The sequence below is a fragment of the Pelobates fuscus genome, chromosome 6 (genome assembly GCF_036172605.1).
Source record: "Pelobates fuscus isolate aPelFus1 chromosome 6, aPelFus1.pri, whole genome shotgun sequence".
Lineage (NCBI taxonomy): Eukaryota > Metazoa > Chordata > Amphibia > Anura > Pelobatidae > Pelobates > Pelobates fuscus.
In genome coordinates, this window is record NC_086322.1 from 134356298 (window position 1) to 134377098 (window position 20801).

Consider the following 20801-nt stretch of genomic DNA (forward strand, 5'->3'; position numbering starts at 1 on the left):
GGGCCCTAAAATTAACAATAAGGGGGGGACCTATTGTCCCCCCCCGACCCCCACCCCTGAGCGGTGGGTGGAGGCCCTAAAATTAATAATAAGGGGGGGAACCTATTGTCCCCCACCCGGCCCCCACCCCTGAGCGGTGGGTGGGGGCCCTAAAATTAACAATAAGGGGGGGACCTATTGTCCCCACCCCTGAGCGGTGGGTGGGGGCCCTAAAATTAACAATAAGGGGGGGACCTATTGTCCCCCCCCAGCCCCCACCCCTGAGCGGTGGGTGGGGGCCCTAAAATTAACAATAAGGGGGGGACCTATTGTCCCCCCCCAGCCCCCACCCCTGAGCGGTGGGTGGGGGCCCTAAAATTAACAATAAGGGGGGGGACCTATTGTCCCCCCCAGCCCCTACCCCTGAGCGGTGGGTGGGGGCCCTAAATACAAAGGGGGGGGTGCCCTTGTTAACCCTTCCCCCCCCCAAAAAAAATGATCTACCTACCTACCCCCCTCACCCTAAAAATAATGAGGGGGGGACCTTTAACTAAAACCCTGTAAAAAAAAATAGATAAAAACAACTTACCATTTGATGTTTTCTTTCTTCTACAATCTTCTTTTTTCAGCCCCAAAAAAGGCCAAAAAAAAAAACCATAATAACCGACGCAATTAAAAAAAAACAAAAAAACTTTAATTTTAGGGCCCCCACCCATCGCTCAGGGGTGGGGGTCGGGGGGGACAATAGGTCCCCCCCTTATTGTTAATTTTAGGGCCCCCACCCACCGCTCAGGGGTGGAGGCCGGGGGGGGACAATAGGTCCCCCCCTATTGTTAATTTTAGGGCCCCCACCCACCGCTCAGGAGTGGGGGCCAGGGGGGACAATAGGTCCCCCCCTTATTGTTAATTTTAGGGCCCCCACCCACCGCTCAGGGGTGGGGGCTGGGGGGGGACAATAGGTCCCCCCCTATTGTTAATTTTAGGGCCCCCACCCGCCGCACAGGGGTGGGGGCCGGAGAGGGGGAGGACAGTAGGTCCCCCTTCATTATCTTTATGGCCCCCACCCGCCGCCCAGGGGTGGGGGCCGGGGGGGGACAGTAGCCCCCCCCCCTCATTATCATTATGGCCCCCACCCGCCGCACAGGGGTGGGGGCCGGGGGGCAGAGGACAGTAGGTCCCCCCCCCTCATTATCATTATGGCCCCCACCCGAACCCAGGGGTGGGGGCCGGGGGGGGGGAAGGAGAGTAGGTCTCCTCCCCCCCCCTTCAACCACTATTGTGGGTTTTAAAATTCGCCTGCCTATTGAAGGCTATGGCGGTTCGCACGGTTCGCCGGTTCGCGAACATTTGCGGACGTTCGCGTCCGCCGTTCGCGAACCGAAAATTTTATGTTCGCGACATCACGATCAGTCAATATAAATTATATATATATATATATATATATATATATATATATATATATATATATATATATATAGTGTGTGTGTGTTATTAAGTACGTTTTGTGACAGATGGTTTTATTTTAAATTACATTGATGAATGCTTTTTCAAACAAGATTTGTTTTTATATATTTGCAAGCACCAAGGCACCTACATTTAAACTGAAACTTGGTAAAAAAAAATTCTACTGCATAAGGTATAGACTGACAGTATACTCTAAAATGTACTGTAAAATGTAGTGAATTAAAATACAAATGTAAAATAACTGTCTCACAATAGATCATTTGTAGAAATTAGCTGTAGTCACAGTTTGGATATTTAATCCTGACAAAGGTTCATTTACCCTGCAATGAATTGTGGTGAATTGAAAAAAAACTATTCCAAAACTAAGCAACAATATCCAAGTTGAAAAAAAACTGAATAGAGCAATTTTCCATGAGTCTTTCAAGTGTCAAAATAATCTCTGTTGCACAAGGGAAGACATTGTGTCACTACAATAATTGTGTTTTATGAGCATTTGCTTCGGGCATGACTAATATGATGTGTCTGATCTAACCAATCGGAACTCACTAAATCAGCATGGAGGTCAATTCTGAGTATTTGGAGATGGGTTAAGAATGAAAACTGGTAATCTTAAATGGACACTATAGTCACCTGAACAACTTTAGCTTAATGAAGCAGTTTTGGTGTATAGAACATGCCCCTGCAGCCTCACTGCTCAATCATCTGCCATTTAGGAGTTAAATCCCTTTGTTTATGAACCCTAGTCACACCTCCCTGGATGTGACTTGCACAGCCTTCCATAAACACTTCCTGTAAAGAGAGCCCTATTTAGGCTTTCTTTATTGCAAGTTTTGTTTAATTAAGATTTTTTTTTTATCCCCTGCTATGATAATAGCTTGCTAGACCCTGCAAGAGCCTCCTGTATGTGATTAAAGTTACAGTTAGAGATTGAGATACAATTATTTAAGGTAAATTACATCTGTGTTTTTTCATGCAGGCTCTGTCAATCATAGCCAGGGGGTGTGTGGCTAGGGCTGCATAAACAGAGACAAAGTGATTTAACTCCTAAATGACAGTGAATTGAGCAGTGAAATTGCAGGGGAATGATCTATGCACTAAAACTGCTTTATTTAGCTAGAGTAATTTATGTGACTATAGTGTTCCTTTAAGGGTACTCAACTAAATAAGCTACCAGGTAAATTTAGTGATAAAGTCTTGCATGCATGGTTGCTTTTCCCTGCAGGGATGTGGAACATACTGAATTTTAATGCTGATCTGTCTTTGGTCATATATACTCTAACCATGTACTCTAGCCTCTCATGGGCTGATTTGAAAAGAACTGATAATGTAAATAAAACTGAAATAATAGTAGTTCTCAACTATTTATTAGAAAATTATGTAAAATGCAATTTCCTGGCACTGTGCGAACAGAAAAACTCTTGGTTCATGCATTTTGTTCTTATAATCTTAAAGGGACACTGTAGGCACTTTAAAAACCACAGCACTGTACTGAAGTTGTTATAGGACCTGCAGTCAGCCCCCATCCTAACCCTCAATAACCAATATTAAACTAATTAGAAGGCTTAGAGTGTGGCTTTAAGACATGCCTCCAAGTCCTCTGAGTTTGTTCTTTATAAATCTTTATTTTATTATGGCATATATGTCATGGGATACATAAGAGAAAGAGGAGGCATTGAGGGGTAACATGAGATAAAAATATCAAGATGGTGTGCAATGCACCTCAAAGAAAGATTGCCATGTTTTTTTTTTTTTTTTGGGCTGGGGGGAAACATTCAAGCAAACAGAGTGATACAAGCTTGGATAAGAGACAAAAGTAATCAAAATAGTGTAGACAGGCTTCATATACAAGTTGGTGTTCATAGCTAAACAGGATAAGTAAAGGTGGTCTAAGGTGTGATAATGCTTATGCCTATACTTTAAATGGAAGCTTCAACAGAGTTAAAGTAAGGGAGACCAACGCTAGACAGAAGAAACATCGTATGACATCCATTACGTAAAAAGGCAGACTCATAGTAGTTACAGTCTCAATTTCTGAGTTTGTTCTTATGTCCCTACTCTCATACTATAACACACGGTAATGTTGCATGCCCAATGCTCTCATGGATGGCCACAGAGAATCATTGAATTGTGGGCACATCCTCTTATATCTCCTCACAGATCCATAGGTATGTCCCTTCTTGGTCTCTCCGCTCTGCCTGTGACCTTCTCCTGTCCGTTGTTTGCACCCGTACGGCCAACTCACGCTTGCAGGACTTCTTGCGGACAGCTCCCTTCCTATGGAATAGCCTGCCTACCGCCATCAGACTCTCCCCTAGTCTTCAATTATTTAAGAAGTGCCTTAAAACCCATCTCTTTAGGAAAGCTCATGGCCTCCCAGAGTAACCTCTACCTTACACACCTGCCTCTTGCTCTCTCCTAAAGGGCAGCATTCTACTCTCTCCTCCAGTTCTGCTTCACTCCCACTTTATTTGATTGCTATTTCCTGTCCTTTTGTTTTTTACACCCCACCTCCTATAGAATGTAAGCTCGTTTGAGCAGGGTCCTCTTCAACCTATCGTTCCTGTAAGTTTTCTTGTAATTGTCCTATTTATAGTTAAATCCCCCCTGCCATAATATTGTAAAGTGCTACAGAATCTTTTGGCGCTATATAAATGGTGATAATAATAATAATAATAATATGAGAAGCATTGGATTGACCCATCATAACATAACACAAGGAGTAAATAATGGCAGCTACAAAGGAGACTCAGCACTGGAGAAAAGGTGAGTGTTTTATTTTTTATTTTTTATACCAGCAAGAGGAGGGGCAAAATTATAAGAATCACCAGGACTGTAGTGTTAGGAATATAGATATGTATTTCTAACACTACAGTGTTTCTTTAATGCTCAGATCCCCAAATATGTAAAGTATAAATGTAGGTTGGCCTTAAATTCAATATGCAAATGTGAATAGAGGTAAGTATTTTATACAAATGTATCCCATGTCTTTATTTATTTAAAGGGACACTCTAAACATCATAACCACTGCAGTCTGCTTTATTCACAGTATCCACTGGCTGGGAGCTTCATTGTTAATAATGTCCCAGTTTGGTATGACTTAGTATGATAATGCGGTAGTGTGAACTATCACTTTATCATAGCAACTCAGACCTGAAGGATTGCAGGCAACCAAGAAAGCAAGGTAAGGGTCAAGCTGTTCGTAAACTATTTGATAGATTGCCATCTTTCAAAATTCTCAGCAATGTGAATTAGAAGTAAATAAATGTCAGTTTATAACAGATATAGGGAGAAACAAACATTGTTTTTCCTAAATTAATCCAATGTATTTTAGAAAATAACTTGTTAGATTTGGGGCTCATAAACATAACAAATAATGGTGCTAAATATTTTAGTTTTGTTTGTTTGTTTTCCCCAAGGAAATTGAGATGTATTGTTAGATGATTGTCATTCACAACATATGCCAAAGGATAAAATTGTGATTTTTTTTTATATTGTCAAACAAAATTGTTGTTTTTTCCAACACCATAAAAAAACACAAAAAAAAGATTAGAGATATAGAGAGGAAAATTGTTAAGTTTGAAACAAATTACAAATGTATATAACATCAACAAAATGTATCGTGGAAAGGTTAGTATATATGCAGGCAGTTATACAGTCTTATTTTATATTGTCTATCCTCCTGTGGATTAATATCACTTAAACAAAACAAGCTCTTCTTTTATGTGTTTCTAAACAGTAAGGAAATTTAAAAAACATAAGAAAAACAAAACAGGTCATGTAAAGGCATTAAATGAAAAGGTTGAAATGGAAAGTTAGTGTTGGTGGGAGACGGCTTTGTCAAAAAGCTTTGTCTTCAATTTCTTTCAAATTGTGGAAGGTACTCACTTGATGTCTGTGTGGAGGCAGTTCTAGAGTTGAATATCTCACTCCATTGGGAATCAAATTCCTTTTTTAGACCCTTTTTATAGCTTGACCTGAATATCTTCTGATGTTTAGGATCTTAGGTGACGAGGGAAAAAAATAATGAATAAATATGCAATAGATATTATTGTCCACTGCTCTGTGAAACTCTGGAAAAGCTGGAAATATGGTTAGTTTGAATGTTTGGTACAGAACTTATACAATTTCTTGAGAATGCTGGTGCAGCACTACATGAAGTTAAATATATCATTTATTTTTAATAAAATGAATATGATTATGGTGGGAACCAGCAAATAGTTGATTAAAGGAATACGGGTAGCACATTTTCTGACTATGTTATTGCTCTATTAGTTCACAGTACATGGCTAACCCATATTTAATCTCAAATGTGTGTGAAGTCGTTTAAATAATTATAAATGAATGCTGGGGTCACATTCTAAAAAAGGAATGGGAACTCCACAGGTCCACAGGTCAACCATGGTGGCATATAAATCTGTCAAATTATAGCGTGTCAATTTTTGATTTGATGTCTGCTTCTTATGAAGAAAAAAGGGCAGGATTTTATATGAAACATTTAAGATATAAAAGTTGCATAGCCTAAAATTAAATTAGAGCACTTCTTTATACCCTTCTCTGTTTCTTAAAAATGCCAAGTGCTCTGAATGGACATTCCTAGACTCTTAGCATTGCTCATCCCAGTACGGATTGTAGGGATTCTGCAAATGGTAGAAGAACTGGTTTTCCATTGCACTAGAGCCCTGAATGTATATATCCATCCATGCCAGGTTTATGTCGCTGAATATAAAAGTTTAAATAAGATACACAGGGTTATTAACAAAAATAGATTGTACATAGTTGTTTCTACTAAAGTGAGAAATCAAGGTGAATTAAAAGTCAAAATAGTGGGGGGGCGGATCCAGCAGCCGAACAGAGCGGACGCATTACAAGTGAGCTCCGCAACAACAAGCCTGCAAAAGCACCTAAAAACGCTTATTTTCGCCCATCTAAGCGACAAACTAAGAGATAACAGCATGGGGAAGAAGTCCAAGTGCCAGGGACCTGTAAAAATAGCGGGATCCCAGGATATTGGAGATCTCCTGCTCCGGCCACCTAAGGCCCATGGCACCTTTGCGCCAGGAAAAAATGGCGACTCACTTTCAGCCTCCTCCGAAGAACGGGGTCTGGATGCGCTGGACTAGATTCCAGAAGCAGGGGGACTTCATCACCCCTCCTCCGACGAAGACAACGAGCTGCCATCCACCAAGGGGGACATCAAAGTGCTACTCCGCAATATCAGACAACTATTTGCGGCAGACATTGCGATCGTGCGTGAAGAAATACGCACAGTGGAGGGCCGCGTGACAGCAGTGGAGGCAGACACACAGGGCCTAACTTCCAGATCCCTGGCAATGGAAGCACTAACAGCAGAGCTCCAAAAAGCTCAAACACAACTCACTACTAGAATGGATGACATAGAGGATAAGAATAGAAGCAGAAATATTAAAATCAGGGGCATCCCTGAATCAATCACTACGGAGGAGTTGCCACACTACACCAGGAGGCTGCTGAGCACAATACTGAACCCGGGGCAACACAAGCAAGCCGTGGTAGACGGGATATTCCGCATACCAAAGGCGACAAAGGCCCCAGGAGACTCATCAAGGGACGTCATTATACAGTTTCAGACGAGAGTGTCCCAACGCCTAGTAATGGAGAAGCCAGTTCAAACCTCTAACCACGACTCTTCGCAACCACTCCGTCCCATACCGCTGGGGATCTCCGAGGAGCCTAATTATCCCACATGGAGGGAAGAACTTGCGTCTCACCACCACAGCAGAATCGGATGCAGCACTCCAGGCCTTAGGAATACCGCATGCTCTAGAACAAGGGGCGCAGGCCCCAAAGCAGAGGGCGCCATATAGCTGGGACGTGGATAAGATTGTACCGTTTCGGCCGCAGGGGACTCCCAGGCCAGGTCCTCTCACCCCACCCTCGGCCCCCAACAGAGCTGGGAGGAGGGAACATCTCAAGCAAGGTACCCAGGGCACTGACTGGAACCCAAAGGGCCCGGTCCGGCAGGACTGCTCCCCTTCTCCACACCACACCTAACCGGGACTGGCATCTTGAATTAATAAAGGGAACGCCTGGCAAGAACACTGGCATACCTGCTAACAGGCATACTTAATCCCATACACGCATATCCCTCTCCGAAGCACCAGCGGACTGTGAGTAACTGTGTCCCATTCACGCCCGAGCAACCCGAAGTGCCTGCAAACTTAGTGCCAACCGGGCACCCGTACCTGAAGACTTATGTTAATATAACGTTATTTCCCCTCCCCCCCCCCCCCCAGTAACTTTGTGCACTTCCTGACTCATAACGGGTCACGACACTCATATATGGCTGGAACTACTGTCTTGAACTCATTTTGACAGCTCTAATTACCTAAGGTGTCTTGTTGTTGTATTAATGTGGAGGGGGGAGGGAGACTGTACACCAGCAGGGAGAAAGCAGCCCAGGGATCGAACCTACACATAGGTCTCTACCTTATGCACAGAGACACACGACAACAAAGCAACTAGGGATACATGGGCAGGACAACCTACATCAGCCCCAAGCCACGATATAATCCCTGACCACCCGATACCCTTGAACGTAATTCACTAAAGACAGCAAACCAGTGCAACACAGTGGGTCTCTCTCCCCACCCACTTCCCACATTCCACTAATTAGCTATAATCTCCAAGTGCAAACAGAGGCACTGAATTGAACGGGACATGAGTAATAGAGTAACAGGGTCAACGGAAGTGGGCAAAACACAGCTATTACACAGCCCAACAAACACGACCTAGACATCCCCCCCCCCCCCCCGAGCTCAGGGTAACGGAGCACTCCACAGAGCTTACAATACAAGTGTCTGAATCAGCTCTAATCTAGAGAATGAATATAGCATATGCTAGCCTGCCTATCAAGTGTTATAAAAATGCCTATATGAATCCATGTATATAAGTTAACTGCAACTCATGTTATCTTTCAAACTTATTGTGCACTGTATATACTTGACAAGCCTCACTATAACGATGTAACAGCTTTATGTAGCAGAGCATGCTGTCGGGACATGACACACGCATACAGGATGGTAGCTCTTTCACATGCACTCAAAAACACAAAAACTTAAGAATGCATAATAAGCACGGGCCACAGGGCCGCAATGCTCTACACATAAACAGCCTTTTCTCATCCACAAACAGGGACAATCTATATGCCACAAATATGGTTAAAGGAATACAGCTGTAGGAGCTCACTGTACTAACCTATCAGCTCCGATAGTTTATTTACTCACTTACTGCATTTAACTACCAATCCTCAAGCAGGACGATACTATGCTCCGAATCGCGGGTCTCGTCTCCCGCACAGACTAGCTAATCCCAGCACCAAACTCACTGCAAGAATATACAGCAGAGCATCACCAAGCTACTTACACACTACACCACATTGCAATAAAACAATGTCTAGCCTGTAACTGAGCTTGCTTACACTATAATATCATGCACACACTCACGCCGACACATAGCTTGTATGCATACCTATATATGCTGTTGGGACATTTGCAAATGTTATGTACCTACCTACGCATGCCTAGCTGTCCATATCACGGCACTCTATTCTATAAGCAGACTACTGAATTTATCTCTCATCTTGTTTTATTCTTGTTTTTACTTGATTTAAAAAAAAAAAAAAGTGCAGCACCTCTTGATTATATATGGCAAGTATTAGCAACGATATTATGTACTGAACATGTCCCTGCTTAAACCTGTAATCTCATCTGCACTCAAAAATAAAGAATTAAAAAAAAAAAAAGTCAAAATAGTAAAACTGGATACATTCTCAGCTATACAGTTGCAATAAAAAGTATGTGAACCCTTTGGAATGATATGGATTTCTGCATAAATTGGTCATAAAATGTGATCTGATCATCATCATCTAAGTCACAACAATAGACAATCACAGTCTTGTTAAACTAATAACACGCAAAGAATTAAATGTTGCCATGTTTTTATTGAACACATCATGTAAACATTCACAGTGCAGGTGGAAAAAGTATGTGAACCCCTAGACTAATGATGTCTCCAAGAGCTAATTGGAGTGAGATGTCAGCCAACTGGAGTCCAATCAATGAGATGAGATTGGAGGTGTTGGTTACAGCTGCCCTGCCCTATAAAAAACACACACCAGTTCTGGGTTTGTTTTTCACAAGAAGCATTGCCTGATGTGAATGATGCCTCGCACAAAAGAGCTCTCAGAAGACCTACGATTAAGAATTGTTGACTTGCATAAAGCTGGGAAGGGTTATAAAAGTATCTCCAAAAGCCTTGCTGTTCATCAGTCCACGGTAAGACAAAATATCTATAAATGGAGAAAGTCCAGCACTGCTGCTACTCTCCCTAGGAGTGGCCGTCCTGTAAAGATGACTGCAAGAGCACAGCGAAGACTGCTCAATGAGGTGAAGAAGAATCCTAGAGTGTCAGCTAAAGACTTACAAAAGTCACTGGTAAAGGCTAACATCCCTGTTAGTGAATCTACAATACGTTAAACACTAAACAAGAATGGATTTCATGGGAGGATACCACAGAGGAAGCCACTGCTGTCCAAACAAAACATTGCTGCACGTTTACAGTTTACACAAGAGCACCTGGATGTTCCACAGCATACTGGCAAAATATTCTGTGGACAGATGAAACCAAAGTTGAGTTGTTTGGAAGAAACACACAACACTATGTGTGGCAAAAAAAAGGCACAGCACACCAACATCAAAACCTCATCCCAACTGTGAAATATGGTGGTGGGGGCATCATGGTTTGGGGCTGCTTTGCTGTGTCAGGGCCTGAACGGATTGCTATCATCGAAGGAAAAATGAATTCCCAAGTTTATCAAGACATTTTGCAGGAGAACTTAAGGCCATCTGTCTACCAGCTGATGCTCAACAGAAGATGGGTGTTGCAACAGGACAATGACCCAAAACATAGAAGTAAATCAACAACAGAATGGCTTAAACAGAAGAAAATACGCCTTCTGAAGTGGCCCAGTCAGAGTCATGACCTCGACCCGATTGAGATGCTGTGGCATGACCTCAAGAAAGCGATTCACACCAGACATCCCAAGAATATTGCTGAACTGAAACAGTTCTGTAAAGAGGAATGGTCAAAAATTATTCCTGACCGTTGTGCACGTCTGATCTGCAACTACAGGAAACGTTTGATTAAAGTTATTGCTGCCAAAGGAGGTTCAACTAGTTATTAAATCCAAGGGTTCACATACTTTTTCCACCTGCACTGTGAATGTTTACATGGCAGCATTTCATTATTTGTGTGTTATGTTAGTTTAAGCAGACTGTGATTGTCTATTGCTGTGACTTGGATGATGATCAGATCACATTTTATGACCAATTTGTGCAGAAATCCATATCATTCCAAATGGTTCACATACTTTTTCTTGCAACTGTACTCTCTGTTCAGCTACTCTGGCCCCTTAAATTTTAAATTCCCTTTGAGTTCTCACTTTTAGCGATCTCTGTATTCATTCTTCATGCCAGAAGTTTCCAATGCATTTCAAGATATTCATATTGAAAGAATGTTCAACTAATATTTAATTCTTGTATCTGCATTTACCTATCTCTCCTTTGTGTATATATTATTGATAGAGCGTGCTCGATTGCAATCATGGAAAATTATTTCGCTTATGAGAAGCCTTTTTTGTTTGTTTGGCTTAGGATACTGAGTTTTTTTTTTTAGTTATTACAACACTTGATACATATTTAATGAAATGTTTTAACACTTACAGGAAACATAAGACAATGTTATGCTCAGTCATTGTCGTGTAGCAAGTTGCTATCTTACATGATACTTAACCTTCTTTCCTGCTTAGTAAATTAATGTGGCCAGACAAACCTGAACCCAATCGACATTTAACACATGAATTGCAGGCTAATACATTTAAAAATCTATTTTGCCCAGAAGGAGCGGGCATAAAGCATATATATATTACAATAGGTGATTTTTAGTGACATGTAGAATACAACAGAAATGTTCTTGTGCAATGTTTATGCTGTCGAAAGCTGAAATGATTGTCTTTTTAATATATAGTATAATACAGCTTTTTCTGCAGGGATATACAAGAAATACAAAGGTTATCACCCACAGCAACTGGCATCAGTTATCCCTCTATGATGAGCACCAGCTTCCGCATTATTTATCTGTTAATGTGAAATATTGGAGGAGGTTTAAGAAGTGTTGATAAGGTGGATAGATAGTATTCTCCTGGGTGTACTTATCTGCTTACAAATGAAGCTCAATCGATTCAACATAGATTTTTCACAGAACATAAATCTCTTACACATATGGTGCTATTCCCCAGTACTTAAATATGGGCACTTTCCTAATTTTGCACGATTTCCTTTATGTTCAAATGTACAAAAATAATAAATTAAGAAAAAAAAAATCAGATATCTTTCATGGGAACATCTGCAATACAAAATTATTTTTAAAATTTTTCTATGTGGCGTTAGAGACTTGGCCCATCCTACCCCGTCAAAAATTGTCACTTTAAGTGCTGTCACTGTTTTCTAAATGCTGGCAGCCTTATGTGCATAACATTTTCATAAATTCTAATAAGTTAACGAAAAGCTGCTATTGCATATGATGTCATCAGCACCCTGCATGTATATTCCTGACACTATAGCTCTAAATAGCTGTTTAGGCCCCTGCTCCCTCCCCACTTACCGCTGGTTAAAAAGGTGATTTACTCACCTTTTTTCAGCGCCATGTGTGTCTGGTCATGGCTGGCCCCACCCATGCCCAACCCAAAACTTGATGATCTTGGCCAATTCAATGCTTTCCCATAGGAAAGCAATGGATGGCTATTGCGCATGAACGGCAAAATGCTGCTTTGCGTCAATCATCATCTCCTCATAGAGATGCATTGATTTAATGGATTTCTATGGGTTATATTCAGCACCTCTTTGCACTGAATGGAGATGCTGAATGTCAGTGCTGCATATTGTGTAGCACTGACCCAGGAAGCACCTCTAGTGGCATCTGTGTGACTGTCAGTGGAGTATCCCTAGGAAGTAATGTAAACACTGCCTTTCATGAAAAGTCTTTATAATAAAATGCCTGCAGGGATAGGCTATAGACACCAGAACAACTACATTAAAGGACAACTATAGGCACCCAGATCACTTCAGCTCAATGAAGTGGTCTGGGTGCCAGGTCCTATAGTTTTAACCCTGCAGCTGAAAACATAGCAGGTTCAGAGAAACTGCTATGTTTACACTGCAGGGTTAATCCAGCCTCTAGTGGCTGTCTCCCTGACCGCCACTAGAGGCCACTTCCGCGATTTACACAGAGTATATCGCACTCCGTGAGGACGTCCAGTGTGAAAAAAGATTCCCATAGGAAAGCATTGAGTAATGCTTTCCTATGGGTGGGTTTGAATGCACGCGCGCCTCTGGACGCACATGTGCATTTGGCTCCACTCGGGAGCTGACGTTGATGGAGGAGGAGAGGTCACCAGTGCCGAAAGAGCCAAGCGCTGGATTAAGGTATGCCAAGAAATGGTTAATTAACCATTTATTTGCTGCGGAATGGGGCCCTAGTCACCTAAGCGGTGACTAGGACTCTATATCATTAGGAATACATATTTGTATCCCTAACGCTACAGTGTTCCTTTAAGCTGTAGTTATTCTGGTAACTATGGTGTCCCTTTAAGTATATTCTGACAGTGCTATGTTCAAACGTTATATTTAAAAAATATAAAATTGTTTTAATTCATTGTAATTGGCAGATTTTAACCCCTTGGTGACAAGTTATTTGAATTTAAAATTATTTGTAGGACATTTATTTGGAACATGGGATACATTTACGTAGCATATAAAATGGACAAAACAGATTTGCACACAGATTGCTGTTCAAGCATATTTAAAATAATTTTAATTAGTGTATTTGTTTATTTTATTAGACGGTTTTAATTTTTAATTTTGTTTCCTTGCATAAATATTAGGGAAATCTAGTTTTCGAGATTATTTGGTATCTTTTATCTTGCAATATTTCAGACATGCTCTGAAAGGCTACTGCAGAAGCATGCCATAGGCGTGACAAAAATAAAAGTCTCATCTACAATGGCTAGTGCACTATTTGGACATAGGCAAGCTGGTTGCCATTTATGGTTTCTTTGCAGATTGGCTGAATTGAGGCAAAGCAGAGAAAAAAAATTCTCTACAAGGAGAAGATTAGTGCTGGAGCAAAGCAAAGCAAAGCAAAATGAAAATCACCTTGTGAATACATGGTGATAGGAGGGAAGGGGTTAATAAAGAATTAATATTTAACACTTTCTAAGTATGACTGCTGAAAATGTAGCAATCAGAAGAAACATTTTACACAGTGATTTCTGATTTTCTGTAGTTAGAACATTTAGCCTAACTTTGAGAATTTTGTTCCAGACTTGACATTTACATATAACCCCTAAGGTGACCTCCCTCTCCCAATGTTTGGTACTTTAGCGGTTCTGGTTTGCATTTCCTGTGATACTTAGCTAGAATAGTACCGGCTGATTATTTTGGGAAGTATTGTCGATACCATATGGCCTTAGGTTTGCTATAAATGCGCTAATTGTGGTTTTCTGCAAACTATGTAAAACTGTATTTGTGTTATTAAAAGAATAATATTTCAGTATTTGGTAAGCACTAGGTAAAAACGCATTATGCAATTTATGCCGGTTAAAGTTATAATGCTCATTTAATAGTATAATTGTCCTCTAAACATTACAAAGAGAACGTCTATAATAACATAAAATATTGACTGAAAATATGGGAAATGCTTTGCCAGACAACACCAGACATATTCCGATGTTTTATTCCAGTGGAGACGGTTTACAGCAAGTCTGCTGCAACAGAGTTTCCTGTATTATGTATATTCTTTATCAAATGCGGTTTAGTAAATCACCCACCACATAGTACACTTAAGCAGAGCAAGACTCAATTGCTTTTTCATTGACTAAAAGCAGTATTTAACATCTTGTTAGGTTTTTTTTTTGTTTGTTTTTTTCTCTTTCAGCTAAAAAATATTGCAGAATCTATTTTCATGCAAGAATCAAAATGTTATTTTGCTTAGTACCCAAGGATTTAGGGCTTTTTTTTTTATATGTTTGGTATGTATTCATACATCTAATCACACACAGGTGAAAAAGAAGATTTTCCTTTGTTCACTTTGTTGTTGTTTTTTTGTTTATATATAATTTAATGTCCCTATAAGTCAATTTTATACCTAACATAAATTTTTACACTGCAGAGGTGCCAGATGCCATCTGAAATCACTGTCCAAGGTAAGGAATCACTAATTACAGCTGTAAACAAGAAAAATAATAATTCCAGACTGGACATTTGTGAGGCTATGGATATTTTAGAATCACAACAGGATTTGCATCTATTTGCCCTATGTGGAGGCTTTTACTTCATGTAGGGAAATGAATAAAGTCAGTGTCTAATGACCAATGAGTATTGGAGTAATTTTTTTCCCATATGTTTGCTTCTTTTTATTGACAGCATATATTGCACTCTATCTTTTTTTTTTTTTTTTTTTAAAGTAGGATTGTTCAATGTAAGGTCCTGTTAGGACTGATTTTGCTTTTTTTGCCATTCATGGGTTGGAAACTCAATGACTTATTGCCACCACTTCTGTGATGGTGCTTTATCTATAACCTACGCAGTGATTCAAGCTTCAATATTGCACATTAGTACGCAAACAAATCATATGCAAATACACATGGACACCTGTAGTATCCACTTGGATTGTCAGCTAGAGGCGGTAGTATCTTATGTGGCCCTTTTTTTTTAGTTCCGGATTAGTGACATGATTCACTTTTAGACATGGTATAACCATACATTTATTCTACATGCTTCCAACTGATTTGGTGACCTAGTTATCCAGATTGTCTGCTTCCAGGAGACGTTTGAGACATTTCTTTTCCAACACTCTTTTTCAGGTGTATACATCAAAGATGTTTTCTCATGCATTGAGAGCCTGTTTCACTATTGTTGTTTTTTTTTTTTTTCCGGTACAGATATGTTGCAAGTGTATCTGCCTATTTCTGTGTTAGGGTGTATTGAAAATATAACACACTTATTGACATAGTGTTCATCCTTCAATAAATAAGACGTTGCATTGTACTAACATTTTTTTATCTAGACAACAGAATAATCTAAATGCATTTGTTTTCAATATAATTCTTCCATGTGCAACATTGTAACGGTCTCATGCTATCAGAAATAAAAACATCCATACCTAATTAGGACTTTGATGTATTAATTTGGAATAGGCTTTTTAAATGATTTAATATTTTGATATATAGTTTGGCAGATTGCTATATATTTTTATATATGATGATGTAGTTTTTTTATATTTTCTAATTTAAAAAAAAATCATTTTAAAAGCTTATCCAAAAATATTCAATAATTTGAAAAGCTTATCCAGAAATATTAAATCAAGGACTATATATGGAATCCTGGTAGACATTTCTTCCTCAATAGATGGTGAAAGAGGTTGCTAATGTATTTGACACATGTGTGATGTGTCAAATGCACGTACAATATGTGTTTTAGATGTTGTGAAATATCCCGGAATATCTGAGAATAATAAAACTATCTATATAATCCAACATTAAGGATCCAGACTTTTTTTTGGTAATTCCTCACCTAAATCAGGTTATTTACTTACCATATAACTGTGACATGTAAAATTGATGTTTATATACCATCTTGTTTCAATTACAGTGAATACTGTAAGCAAGCAATTCATGTTATATAGATTTAATAACACTATGATGTGATTTATTTACATACATAAATATACATACATAGTGGTAATGCATGTACTCACTTTCATCTACACATTGCTCTCTATCAAATTATCTTATGTGAGTCACATAACATTTTCCACGAATGACACAATCAATACTTTTCTTCCAATTAACACTTATCCTTTATGCACACAAGTTTCACCTGTTTTAATAAATTTCACCAAATAGGCATTACACCATTAGCTACATTTCTATTGGTCGCTTCTATACTTCAATATTGTTATGATAAACTGTCTGCATTGTTTCTCAAAGTATAAACCCAACATGGCCATCTAGAAGCCTTTCCTGTTAGCAGTTTAGCATGGTTTGGCAACTGCTCCACTGCTTCCTATTCTCTCCAGTAGGAGATGACAAATTGCTCTATAAAACAAAGGGAGTCAATAAACAATTGAGCACATTGGCTGAGATTGCTCGACTGATGTTTTCAGCCAATATTTACAGCAATGCTTTGCTTTGCGTAGTATGATCTTGTTTCTCCTGCTGGACCTAGGTAATCTGCCAAACTCTACATCTTCAGTTGATATCTTACCATGTCTTCAGTTGATATCTTACCATGGGATGATGCCAGGGCATTATCCATTAACATTTCACATGTTGTAGAGGTTAATATTGTTGAAGGGCATATAAAAACTGTAAAGACTGTTATTCAAAGACGCCAACATTTATAGCATGTTCACATAAGGAACATGTGTTTTCTACAAAAATATTAAAAGGCTATACATTATTAACGATCAGAAAGTATCCTTTATCCAAACGATTCCAAGTAATTTGAGCAGAAATACAAATTCCATTTGTATAAGAACAAACGAAGTGCAATTTTCTGAATATATCATTGCAAATAAGAAAATTTATTTGGGAATTTAGATTCCCAAACGTCCTGGAAAATGTGATATAATAGCCGAATGTAGTTTAAAGAAACAAAGTATATGTATAATTTTTGTCACATTTGATATAAAACTAACATGTAGTCTGCAAACATAGTACTTAAGGGCATAAACCCATAACAATAAAGCTGTTACTAGTTCCGTTCTATTATTTCTTTAGTAGAGTAGCTCCAGTACTAATAGCACTGTTTCGTACACTGAAATTCTTTCTCGCTATCTAATGAACATGGTTACAAATAAATCAACATTTCTGCTCTATATGCAGGCATTTATCAAGATAACACATACTAAAAAGAAGAAAAATATAAACAAAAATATCCTTTATATTGATCTTTTATGATATTGTGTGCTTTGCAGATAAAGGCTTGGAAAGGGGGCGGAAATGTTGATTTATTTGTGAGCACTTGTGAAAAATAATACATTTAAATTAAGATTTAAAGGTGTGTCAATTTGTCACTACATTGTTTTAACATTTGACAGGAACCTAGGTAATAGCCTAAACAATTGTTTTCATAGAAAGGGTGTACAGCTATGTTTGCTTAATAACTATGTATTGTGGGTGTCAGCAGCAGCTGAAGAGAATTAAATATGCTATTATGACTGAGAACATTGAAGTTGTATCATAAGGCAGCCCTGTATTGTGGCCTGATGTGTCTCCTGCTTGTTCCCCTTTCTATGACAATTCTGGTATTCCTGGCTCCTCATGGCTAGAGCAAATGTCCACATACAGGAAATACAGTTAAATCAGCTATTTGTAAAATAATCAGCATTTCTGTTACTGATATGTTACTGATCTCTGTATTGCTCTAAGCAACATCAGGGTCTCCCCTAACTGTCATTCCTGTACTTGACTGTTAGACTTGAGCAATCATATATTTTTCTTTGAAGCTGTGTTTGCTGTGTAGAATAGGGGAGCTGTCTTTTCAATTCTATATGCTGAGAATCAAATAATCAAAATGGAACGCTGACAACGAAATTAGAAATCTCTGCAAGATGGCAGAACAAGCAGCCAGTAGTCAAATAGTTAGAACCATCCTGTGTAGGTCATTATGACCCCCACATTAGTACAAGGGAGGTTCTATACCTTCCCTGTACCCCTACTTGCCTTGTCTCAAGTGGTGGCTTGTCTTGGGCATTGAGTGTGGGCTTAAAATTAAAGGATGGGTGCACACGTCCCTATCCGCCCCTTGTGCTCCCATTGTGGGTCTATCAATTTAAATAGTCACCTTTAGGGGTCTTTGCATATTAGTGCTTTATATTTTCAATGCAATTAAATAATTGTATTTATAAATATAATGCATTTTATAATTAAATTTTAAATTAATGAAATATCACATCAGGCAGCTGCTTCTCAAAGCTACCTTTTATAAAAAATAAAGCTCAATAGTATAGTCAAGGCCAGATAAACTTCACAGGTACATACAGTATGGAATACGAAGGTCTCGGTGACTATAGCTTTCCTTTTATGTCTGAAAAAGCACATTAGAAGTGCTGAAAACAGGCTCCCCCTAGAATCCATGCACCTATATCCCGGTGCCTACTCTACCCAATGGGAAATCTGACCCTACTTATAGTGCTTCACCAGACTTGGGTAAGGGAGTGGTGGAGGAGGTGCTGGGAATACATGATTGGCTGCATGTATATGTTTCTGTCTATGTTTTAGTTGAGATCCTGGGGGCCACCAGGAACACACTGATCATGGTTAGAGAGGAGGGAAGACATAGAAAAGAAGTCATATGTCATAACATCTCCACATCTGTGAGTGTAAACATCATGACATTTCCCTAAGGGCTCAAGTCAAAGGTGTTTATGGAAAATGGCAACAACCCTGGGTTTTATGATAAGACAACATTTGTTGTCGTTTATGTTGTAATGTATAGGGTGAGAGGAGAGTGGACACATCAGAGCAGAGTCAGTTGGTTACATAATAGGTGACATTGGATCCGATTGCCCTTTAATGAAAGCCAAGTTACCAATTTTCATTGTCATTTCCAAAAATAAGTATGCTTTGTCCTTTATTGTGTAGATTATATCACATCTGTTAACTTTTTCCTTTCCAGAAATAAATACCATTACATATACCTAAGAAATGAAATATGCATAAACATAGCAACAGCAGATTTAAATACAGATTAAAAAAAAGGCATTAGACTAATTCTTTAATTAAACGCCTTTGATCAATCAAGCGGGAAGATGCTAGCTTTACTTGCCATTCTGATTGCTGTAAGAACTTCACAAATTAATTTAAAACATGTGATCTTATTAGTGCAGGCATCTACTTCTGGAAATGTACATTGTTCTTCATGCCTGACATGATTACATGTGAGTTGAAAAAAAAAAAAGTGCAGAACCTGTCAGATTTTTCATCAGAAATTTTATGGCACCATTGATACATAGTGTCAGGAGCTCTGTGTGGTGTCACACTTAGTGCTTGCATGTGATCCAGCTGGTATGTAAAGAAAAAAGAAATAAAAGACAAGTCCCAACTGCACTGTGACAGATTTTGCAAATCCTTAAGGGGTCTTTCATAAATCAATGTAGTGTGAGAGGTGTACAGCTGATCTCTGAATTAGCTTCCATTGGAAAAGATCCATGTGTTACATCCCACTATCTGAATGACATCACACGACAGGTCTGAGTCCTTGAGAGTCCAGAGGGTGATCAGATGAAGGAATTGGCTGTTTCTGCCAATCATGAGACTGCAAAGATGCTGCTACAAGAGTTGTGATGATGAGACAGAGGGAGAGAGGGAGCAGCAGGGAAAGAAATATCTGACTGTAACCCAACAAAACGTGGAAAGAGAAGGAAGCAGCAAGCAGCTGGTGTTCCTGAGATTAAATAGTTCTCCCAGCATTTTCTGCTGTTCCCTGCAATCTCCCTGGTGTGGTAAACCCGTGTCCAGGGAAGAAGGTGCCTTTTAACGGTGAGCTGCACAGAGCTCTGTGCGAGTCATTTAAGCTGGCAGAGAGACAGTGGCTATTGGTGTGTGTGTGTATAATATACACCATAGAAGGGGGTTTTGCTGGAAGAGTTCAGTCGCTCTGCTTCCCCTGCACTGATTAAGCAGATGCAGGACCTGCTAGGGAAGGCTGAATAGTAGCCTTAACTCTTCACTACCCAGGAATAACAGATCTATCAGGAGAGCTCTGCATTGCATCAACTTGCCAATTTGGTCCGTTTTGGGTAAGTTTCTCAGTTACTCAGTGTCCTATAGAACGTTCATGTTTTTTAGAATGTTGGAACAAAACATACATATATACCCATGTAACCTTACAGCTTGGCTAATTATACACTGAAATATTGCTGTAAAACCGTTAAGCAACACCTGCTAGCAAAGGACAAGAAATTAAACTAGACACTAAACAGCCGGCTCTGTTACTACAAATGCTCACTTCATATACAGTAGGTGTACCTAGTCAGCACTTGTGTTGTTAATGCCATGCATAGTATTTGTTGCAAGCAATGTGCTTGCTTAAAAAATGTAACCCTTTCATACTTGGGATATGATGTGCAGCAACATTAATCGCTGAAATGGTTAACAGTGATCTAGAACTGCTTTTTTTTATAGCTTCTCCAGATGTTTGCCAGCTCTTCCCTGATAATTTCAAGGAACTTAATGAATAATAATTACAAACCATTTTCTG

At 39.4% G+C, this 20801-nt stretch overlaps 1 protein-coding gene across 1 annotated transcript in view; it reads left to right on the top strand.

The window, feature by feature from the left end:
- Positions 1-19849: 19849 nt before the first annotated feature.
- LOC134615515 (bifunctional heparan sulfate N-deacetylase/N-sulfotransferase 4-like) overlaps positions 19850-20801 on the top strand; it is a 423933-nt gene continuing 422981 nt past the window's right edge. The window contains exon 1 of the mRNA XM_063460046.1: positions 19850-20340. The gene's annotated coding sequence lies outside the window, so the exon portion shown is untranslated. The remainder of the gene's footprint in view (positions 20341-20801) is intronic.